Consider the following 10,473-nt stretch of genomic DNA (forward strand, 5'->3'; position numbering starts at 1 on the left):
TTTGACTTTTCATTTATTTTTATTTTATTTTATTATTTAATTTTTTATTTCCGTAGGTTATTGGGGAACAGGTGGTGTTTGGTTACATGAGTAAGTTCTTTAGTTGTGATTTGTGAGATTTTGGTGCACCCATCACTCAAGCAGTATACTCTGCACACAATTTGTAGTCTTTTATCCCTTACCCCCTTCCACCCTTTTCCCGAGTCCCCGAAGTCCATTGTATCATTCTTATGCCTTTGCATCCTCGTAGCTTAGTTCCCACTTATGAGTGAGAACACAGGATGTTGGTTTTCCATTCCTGAGTTACGTCACTTAGAATAATAGTCTCCAGTCTCATCCAGGTTGCTACAAATACCATTAATTAATTCCTTTTTATGACTGAGTAGTATTCCATCATATATAACCACGAGATATATATATATATATATATATATATATCTCGTGGTTTTGGTTTGCATTTCCCTAATCATTAGTGATGCTGAGCATTTTTTCATATGTTTGTTGGCCATTTGCATATTGTCTTTTGAGAATTGTCTATTCATGTCCTTAGCCCACTTTTTCATGGGATTATTTGTTTTTTTCTTGCTAATTTGTTTGAGTTCATTGTACATTCTGGATATTAGTCCTTTGTCAGATGCATAGATTGTGAAGATTTTCTCCCACTCTGTGGGTTGTCTGTTTACTCTGCTGATGTTCCTTTAGCCGTGCAGAAGTTCTTTAGTTTAATGAATGAGTCCTAGCTTTTTATCTTTGTTTTTATTGCATTCGCTTTTGGGTTGTTGGTCATGAAATCCTTGCCTAAACCAATGTCTAGAAGGGTTTTTCCAATGATATCTTTTAGAATTTTTATAGTTTCAGGTCCTAAATTTAAGTCCTTGATCCATCTTGAGTTGATTTTTGTATAAGGTGATAGATGGGGATCCAGTTTCATTCTGCTACATGTGGCTTGCCAATTATCCCAGCACCATTTGTTGAATAGGGTGTCCTTTCTCCACTTTATGTTTTTGTTTGTTTTATTGAAGATCAGTGGGCTGTGTTTGGCTTTATTTCTGGGTTCTCTATTCTGTTCAGTTGGTCTACGTGCCTATTTTTATACCAGTCCCATGCTGTTTGGTGACTATGGCGTTATAGTGTAGTTTGAAATCAGGTACTGTGATGCCTCCAGATTTGTTCTTTTTGCTTAGTCTTTTTTTTGGCTATGTGGACTTTCTTTTGGTTCCATATGAATTTTAGGATTGTTTTTTCTAGTTCTGTGAAGAATGGCAGTGGTATTTTGATGGGAATTGCATTGAATTTGTAGATTGCTTTTGGCAGTATGGTCATTTTCACAATATTGATTCTACCCATCCATGATCATGGGATGTATTTCCATTTGTTTATGTCATCTATGATTCCTTTCAGCAGTGTTTTTTAGTTTATTAATGCTTTTTGTTTATTAAATGCCTTCTATATGCAAGCACTGTGGTAGGTACTGGGACTACAAAAACTTAGGCTGGAGACTTATTTTTACAAAGATTTCATCCACACGCTATTTGTCACTGATAAATTGTTTCCATTTTGTCTTCCCCATGATTCTTTTCAGTTGAGGAACTTAAATGTTGTGATAAAGCATTGTATGGGGAATATGGAAGTATAAAGCAATGGGTGTGATTTTTAGTAGTCACTCATAATAACTAGTCTGGTTGCTAGTTGCTAAGCATGTGTTATAGTCATGTCACATGTATGTGCCAACAAAAGACAACAAGCCAATACCTGCCAAAAGAAGGAATACTTAGCAAGTATGAGCATCTCAACACCACTTTTTCTTATATTGTATTAGTAACTACAAAAATGTACTGTACTTTGATTATACATACCAGAGCAGTGAAAAATAATTGCCTGAGGCAGAATTCTCATGGGCAGTGTCAGATACTTGAAATTTGAACATACTCATAGAAAGCCAAATCCATTTTCAGTAACTCATATATACTAGTTTAAGGAAATTCAAAGCATGTTTAACTCAATGTTTAACTTTGTTGTTATTAGCCAAGTTTTTTCTCATATAAGATTCAGTTTAAGTGAGGTAAACTAATTACAAGTGGACCTGTGAGTGAGTCTGGAGCAAGACTCTCATGCACAAAATTGATGCATTTAAAACATGGCTAATAGGAATATATCTAATAGTCCCAAGATCATTATAAGGGCTCTCAAAATGTTATTGTTGTTCTTAAACTCAGAGCTGATACAGATTTTAATAATATGTAGAACTATGACTTTATTTTTTAGCAAGCAAAGGTTTTTGATCAAAAATATCACTTTTAGTCTACAACGTATATATTTTATTTTTGCCTTTTGAAATGACCAATGTGTACTATTATTTTGATATACCTTTTCTGGTACATTTGGCCAAGTGCTTGAAAATAATAGGTGTTAAAAACAATGTACATGTGTTTCATAATATCTTGTGCTGAGTTAATGATAAAATATGTTTGTTTTAATTTTATTTTCTAGAATTGTTAATACTAATTTCAGATTAGTCTTCTGATAATTTTAACTCCTCTCTCAGATAAACTGTGTAAGCCATTTACTTTAGATCCATTAGTATTTTCTCTTATAACCTCCTGCTTGTCTACACTTACATGTTTGTATACTCTTATGGTGTAAAACCCTGGCCTCTTCTGTCTCCATGAACATGCCATCCCTTGGCTTGCAGTCTGCAGAAAACTAATGATAGAAAGCCAAGGTCCTGGCCTTAATCTGTGAGAATTAGCCATCCTGCTGTGCTTCATGGTCACAGACTTTATCCTTCATGCAGGATCTGAGCACAGATCAGCATATTCAGTGGTCATTACGGTGAGTCTCTGCTTAAAGACCAAATGGGGGAAAGTATGGATAAAACAGCACAAATCGAAGAGCACCATGAAGTAACTTTCAGTGTTTTAAATATAATGATGAAATAAAAATGAGATATCATTTTTAATATCTTGACAAATTATAAAATGCTTCTCCCACCTCTTCATCCTTCCTCTTCCTCATTCTTCATTGACATTGGCATATATACTTGTTCCCGTGAAATGAGTTAGTGGAGACAAATGCTAATTTATTAAACACTTGCATGCCATATTGATGGTAAGTGTCATTGGCAGAACTGGATATCAACTTACAATTTTTATACATAAGCTTTCTTTTGCAAACCTAATCCCATTTAAAAAGCACTAAGGGAGTTTGCTATTTAAAGCACTTCTTCATGGAGCCAAATAAGCATTCCTTCATTTATCTTTAATATGAATCTGAATTTTCCTGTACCTTTGTGATGTGTACTTCTAATAGAAAAACAAATCAAAACTCTCAACATATGGAATCAATGGATCATGGAATTAATACCATCTGGAGGCTTAGCCAATTAGTTTTTGTTGTACTACATGCAGAAGCAATGTAGTTAACATTGCTTCTGATCACAGTTGACTAGTGACCATTCAGATAGAAAATGGCTTGACTGGAGCAGTGGGAGGTGAGTGATGTGCAGTGGCTAACCAGCCGGTAAGAAGAGGAAGTTAGAGCATGACTGGGCAAGACCTTGAGTGCTGTGCTCAACAGGCTAGAGAGCTACAGAAAGCCTTCAAGTAGATGTAAGGTGTGATCTGACCTATGTTTTAGAAAGGCAGTTCTATTGGCAGAGTGACATGGTAATACGTATTTTATGATGCATGTGTTTTTCTTACTTATAATGAGAGAAAGGCATTCACCTTGACGAAATTTGTGTGACGCTCCCAGGTTTAGGACTCTTTGGTGCTGCTGTGATTTGCCCTATAATATATTTGGATGAATTGCACCTATTGTTCTTTAGTTGACTGTGTTACGTTGCCAGGGCCAGGGCCACATTTTCAGTAGCAATGGCTGTTTGGAGCCCTGGGGTAACTTAAAAGAAGATGAAAATTGGTGCAGCTACAGAATCTCCAAAGGTTTTATTGTGGCTGGACATCAGGGGAACTGGGGCATGGATGTCTGCAGCCTAATGCCACAATGAATTTCTCAGAAAAGGCCTGTATAAGGAAGAGAACAACCTCTTCTCACCATCAATGTTGGGCCAAGTTTTATCTCCTCACTAAACTACATGACAGGGAATAACTGGCTGAGAAGTGTTCCAGGAGAGATTGGTAAAATCAGCTTGGCCTTGTGACTTTGGGCTTGTGCCCCCTACTTTGGAGATGTTTGCTGAGAAGGACCCCAGCATCTTATTGTAAGGCCTGTACTGTGCCATGAACATTGAATGACCTGGCTTTACATTCCTTTAGATCCACCTATTTATGTTCTGGATCAGTAAGTCAGATGATTGTAAAAATCACATAAGTTCCATGTTTCAATAAAGGAATGACAGAAGTCAAATATCCTGAGACCAAAGAAATTGTAGGTCACCACCAGATAAAATGGTAGTGATGTGGCCAGAAAAATATTGGGGAAGAAATATTAATCAGAAAGTTTTGGCTATAGACCCATGATGTTTAATCATAAGCAGTTCTTCCAGGCCACTTAGTTCTCCAGTTTCATCCGATGGTTTTACTTTTTAATCTTATCCAGCATTTTGAGTTTATTCCTTTCTTCCCTCTCAGTGGCTCACTTCAATGGGCTCTCCCTTTACAAGGGATGTTTCAAAGCCTTGTTGCCTGCTTTTCCAGTTTTACTCTTAAATCCTTCAGGAATAAATTTAGTCTTGCTCCTGTTCCCTGCCTGCATACAGTTAAGTGATGTAGAAACTCTATATGTAGGTAACCAATATGGCAGTTAGATCAGTCTCAAACTGTAAGAGAAGTCTTACCAGACAGAGCTTTCTTCTGATTGCAGATGCTCTGTGACTAAAATCTAAGATACATCTTATTTCTCATCAAGAACAATGACCTTTATCCCAGAAACAGTGGAGTTTAGAGACAATTGAACCTCAAGACATTGAACCACACTTCTCTAAAAATAGTTCTAGTTTTATACCTGGAGGGATTTCCATCCCAGAATACTGAGAGAGTTTGCAAATGAAATTATTGAACTGCTATTGATTGCTATTAGAGAAATCGTGGAGAATGGGAGAAGTGCCGCGTCTCCAGAGGCAGACAAATGTAGATTTCATTTCAAACAGGGTGTACACTGAGGTTCACATCAGTCCAAAGACAGATTCTAAAACAAATATTGCTGTGCCGTTTGTTTCTGATTTGAGAGCACTTGTTTTAACAGCTACCAAATTTGGGGTTGCCTTGCTTTTCTGGGCCAGATTATTCTTTTTTATTCACAATTTTCAGACTTCAAGAGACCCTAGACTCTTCACTCCTTTCCAGATAAGCACTGCCCAAACAGTATTACCTGAACTGCCTGTGGTGCCTATGGAAAGGTGGGAAAACCATTCCTTCAGGTGATACTGAATCCTAAAACTGCTGCTGCACTTAGTGAATGAGGTGGAAGCTAGACAATGGCCCTGCCTACAGCTGAATCTCTTAGGAAATGTCCAGGCCACCATTCTGACAAGTAGACAGGATGTTCTGACCTTCTTTATTACCTTTTTCTTAGAGCAGAGAAGGAAATGGATGGGTGTGCGGCCCAAAGTGAAATATATTATCAGCCTCCACATATTGCAAAATACTGTTCTGTTTTGTTGTTTGCTTTATTTGGGAATGGGGAAGAGCATCTCAAGCAGGGGGTTATATAGTAATTTCTTTTTACTTTTTTTAAGTCAATTTGAGATTTAATATATTTTTTTATTATACTTTAAGTTTTAGGGTACATGTGCACAACTTGCAGGTTTGTTACATATGTATACATGTGCCATGTTGGTGTGCTGCACCCATTAACTCGTCATTTACATTAGGTATATCTCCTAATGCTATCCCTCCCCCCTTTCCCCACCCCACAACAGGCCCTGGGGTGTGATGTTCCCTTCCCTGTGTCCAAGTGTTCTCATTGTTCAATTCCCACCTGTGAGTGAGAACATGCGGTGTTTGGTTTTTTGGCCTTGCGATAGTTTGCTGAGAATGATGGTTTCCACCTTCATCCATGTCCCTACAAAGGATATGAACTCATCCTTTTTATGGCTGCATAGTATTCCATGGCATATATGTGCCACATTTTCTTAATCCAGTCTATCATTGTTGGACATTTGGGTTGGTTCCAAGTCTTTGCTATTGTGAATAGTGCCACAATAAACATACGTGTGCATGTGTCTTTATAGCAGCATGATTTATACTCCTTTGGGTACATACCCAGTAATGAGATGGTTGGGTCAAATGGTATTTCTAGTTCTATATCTCTGGGAAATCACCACACTGACTTCCACAATGGTTGAACTAGTTTACAGTCCCACCAACAGTGTGGAAGAGCATCTCAAGCAGGGGATTATATATTAATTTCTTTTTACTCTTTTTAAGTCAATTTGAAATTTAATATTTTTATATTAATTTAATTTTTTACTTTTTTGGGGGGGGGTCAGTATAAGACTTAAAGCAGGGGCTTATAATTTAGTTCTTCCTTCATCAGACATTCAACCAAGGTGGGGGCTTGAAACCATTTCTTATTAGGGGTGGGTGTGGGTAGGGCACCTTTCTGAACCCTCCAGAGTGTCACGCGCCCACTGCATGTCTTCCCTTCACTGAGCATTTCATTTTTAGACTCTTTCTTTCTTTCTTTTGTGTGTGTTTTTCTTTTTTTGAGACAGGGTGTCACTCTGTCACCCAGGATGGAGTGCAGTGACACTATCATAGCTCACTGCAACGTCGAACTACTGGGCTCAAGCGATCCTCCTGCCTTAGCCTCCTGAGTAGCTAGGACTACAGGCATGCACCACCATGCCTAGCTAATTTTTAAATTTTTTATAGAGATGGAGTGTTGCTATGTTGCTCAGGCTGGACTGGAATTCCTGGCCTCAAGCGATCCTCCTGCCTCAGCGTCCCTAAGTGCTGGGATTACCAGTGTGAGTCACCATGTCTGGACTAGAGTTTTTCTTAGATTGAGTCTCTCTTTCAGTTTAGAGCCTCTCTACAGATTGTAAGCATCATGAGGGTTGGTATCATGTCCTTTTCCTTTCCTGCTGAATCCTACCTGGGCCTCGCATACGTAAGGTGCACAACACATTTTTTTTTATTCTAAGAAATAATAATAAATGAATGATTTTTTTAAAATAGGAAATTCTGAACTGAAAAAACTGAACTGAAATTTTAGTTCAAGTTCTTTGGGAATAAGGGTCACACTGATTGTATGTGGCCCTAGAAGGTTGAACTTGAATCAATCGCTATTTATACTGAAGTAAATTGTGAGAATTTCATAATCTTTGAATCTGCCAGAAGTGGAAGAGGCGGAAGGTGAGTATCCTGGGTCAGAGATTGTAAACTGTTGGTCTGTGGGCCAGAGGTGGCTGACGAACACATTTTGATTGGCTCAGTTTTCAAAATTAGGAAATTTTACACCGAGATTTCTAACTTCTCTTGGGAAAAATCTGAAAATTGGGTAACACAGACCTGAATTACTACATGGCAGCAAGTGACTAGAGCTGAGTAGCTTCCGGATATATGCAGTAAGTTAGGCCTGCAGCTCTCTAGATTGCCACAGTCCCCACCAGTCCCTATTGTTTGACTTCTCTCACTCATTTACATTACCTCTCTGACCTTTCAGGCACTTGAGTTTGGGTTCTTCTGTTCCAGGTGACTCCAAGTGTTCAATCTACTCAAACAGAATAACTGCTTGGAGAAATTGAAGGACTAGAATGACATCGACTAAATTAATCTCTTCTGTCTTAGTCCCTCTGGGCTGCTCTAACAAAATACCTTAGATTGGGTAGTTTATAAAGAGCATAAACTTCTCAGAGTTCTGGAGGCTGGGAAGTCTAAGATCAGTGCCCCACCTGATTTGGTGTCGAGTGAGGACCCCATTCTTCATAGATGGAGCCTTCTTGCCATGTCCTCATGTGGCAGAAGAGGCAAACAAGCTCCCTCAGGCCTCTTTTATAAGGGCACCAATACCACGTGTGAGGGTGGAACCCTCATGATGTAATCGTTTCTCAAAGGCCCCACCCTCCTCTTAATGTCACCATATTGGGGATTAGGTTTGAACATACAAGTTTTGGAGGGGTGGAGGTTGGGCGCAGCAGCTCACGCCTGTAATCCCAGCATTTTGGGAGGCTGAGATGGGTGGATCACTTGAGCCCAGGAGTTCAAGACCAGCCTGGCCAACATAGTGAAACCCCATCTCTACCAAAAATACAAAAATTAGCTGGGCATGGTGGCACGCGCCTGTAATCCCAGCTACTCAGGAGGCTGAGGCAGGAGGATCACTTGAACCCAGGAGTTTGAGACCAGCCTGGCCAACATGGCGAGACCCCGTCTCTATCAAAAATAAAAAAATTAGCCAGGCATGGTGGCTCACACCTGTGGTCCCAGCTGCTCAGGAGGCTGAGGCAGGAGGATTGCTTGAACCCAGGAGGCAGAGGTTGCAGTGGGCCAAGATCGTGCCACTGGACTCCAGCCTGGCTGGCAGAGTGAGACCCTGTCTCAAAAAAAAAAAAAAATTTGGAGTTGGGGGACACAAACATTTAGACTATGGCGTCTTCCACCCCATGATTCTCTGAAATCAGAGTATGAGGCCCTTTGCATGCTTTTTGAAAATCTATTTTTTCCTTTTTATACCACAGTGTATTCATTGTGTGTCACTTAGCCAGAAGTGCCTTATGCGATGCCCTGCCCATGGAGTAGATGATAAAAGTTTAGATGAATGGACAGATGGGTGAAAAGCACAGAAACATTTGTTTTTCTCACCTGGATTTGCCTCTGGCATGTGACACAATGCCAGTAGGGGGAGCCCTCTATTAATTTGAAAATCCATGAGAACAGTCTCCGTTCAGCAGTCTAATTGTATTTAATTTAGGAATTATGTTAAGAATGCATCCCGGCACCCTGCTTCAAGAATTTAACAGCATTAGGAATATGATAAATTATGGGAAGGAGAGTAAAACCCTTACCACTGATCCCCATCCATGGCTTTTCTAGATGAAGGCATTCCAAGTTAATAGCTAGTCTTTTAATTCATTTTGAAATTAGTTATCATTATGCTCCTAAAAAATTCCAAATTATTGGATACATTTAGTCCTTAGAGTGTCATAGTAATGGCCTGCTTCAGGCATAACTACAAAATGATGGTTTTGCCAAACGGCATGATAACCACTCTGCATTGTTTTCGTCTTCCAAAAATGAGAGAGTAGTTATAGATTGGTACTGATGTTCTTTTCACCTCCAGATGAAGCTAGGTTATAGGATAAATGCCTTATATACGAGTGAAAATGAAAAATCTCTGAGAACTTTAGAAATTATTTTCTCCTCCCCAAACCTGTCACTTTTGAGAAGTTAGCTTATTCTGGAAAAATTTAGGTATTGGAAACTCTTAGCATACTATAGTATGTGAAACTTAAAAAACTGTGTATGATTGTATATGCAGTCTTTTTTTTTCTTTTTCTTTTTTTTTGAGACGGAGTCTCACTCTGTCGCGAAGGCTGGAGTGCAGTGGCGTGATCTCCGCTCACTGCAAGCTCCGCCTCCCGGGTTCACGCCATTCTCCTGCCTCAGCCTCCCGAGTAGCTGGGACTACAGGCGCCCACCACCACGCCCGGCTAATTTTTTTGTATTTTTAGTAGAGACGGGGTTTCACCGTGTTAGCCAGGATGGTCTCGATCTCCTGACCTCGTGATCTGCCCGCCTCGACCTCCCAAAGAGCTGGGATTACAGGCATGAGCCACTGTGCCCGGCTGGTATATGCATTCTTTTTTAAAATTTTGTTTAGAGTTTATGAATTATGGCTTTGGAATCATTATTAATTGGCATGGAGCTCTTTGTTCTGAAAAGTTCTTTTTCTTTTGATAAATTAATGTAGATCAAACCAAATTTATTACAAAAGGAAAAATTTTATTTTGAATGATATGGGATTGAATTTAAGGTTAAGTAATATGGAGCTGGGAAAATGGCAAGGCGGGGCTCTTAACTTTCACAAAAACTTAACATTAATAAAAAGGGAAATCAAATAATACTTCGAGATCTCAAAGCACTCTTAGAAACGTTGTCTAATTAAGCTTTCCACCCACTGTGCAATAAATATTCTGTTAGCTATACAGGTGAGATTCTAAGAATTTCTAATTAAGTTGTGTTCTTTTTTACCGCGGTGCTCAAATTACACAGTTTGCCAAAGGAAATGTGTGCTGTGTCATTGTAGCATGATTTTCAATGGAGTTACCATCTAATTTCTCCAAACCAGGCATTGTGTAACACTGTTGTCACTTTCTGTAATTATTTTCACTGTTATACTGTGATTTTGAAAAATTATTGTTAATGATTACAGTTGAAAACTTGTTTAAGGTATTTGCATGTAAGAAATTGTTTACTTACAAATTGTGTGGGTACGTTTTTAGTTACTTGGATTCAGATCCTATTTATGGTAAGCAGGTTTCTTTGGAGTAGAGGGAGGGCAGATGTGGAC

The 10,473-nt window shown here is 39.0% G+C and overlaps 1 protein-coding gene across 2 annotated transcripts in view; it reads left to right on the top strand.

Annotated features, from left to right (window-relative positions):
• HSD17B12 (hydroxysteroid 17-beta dehydrogenase 12) overlaps window positions 1-10,473 on the top strand; it is a 172,872-nt gene that overhangs the window by 133,169 nt on the left and 29,230 nt on the right. The window lies entirely within an intron of this gene.

The sequence above is a fragment of the Gorilla gorilla genome, chromosome 9 (assembly GCF_029281585.2).
Source record: "Gorilla gorilla gorilla isolate KB3781 chromosome 9, NHGRI_mGorGor1-v2.1_pri, whole genome shotgun sequence".
Classification (NCBI taxonomy): domain Eukaryota; kingdom Metazoa; phylum Chordata; class Mammalia; order Primates; family Hominidae; genus Gorilla; species Gorilla gorilla.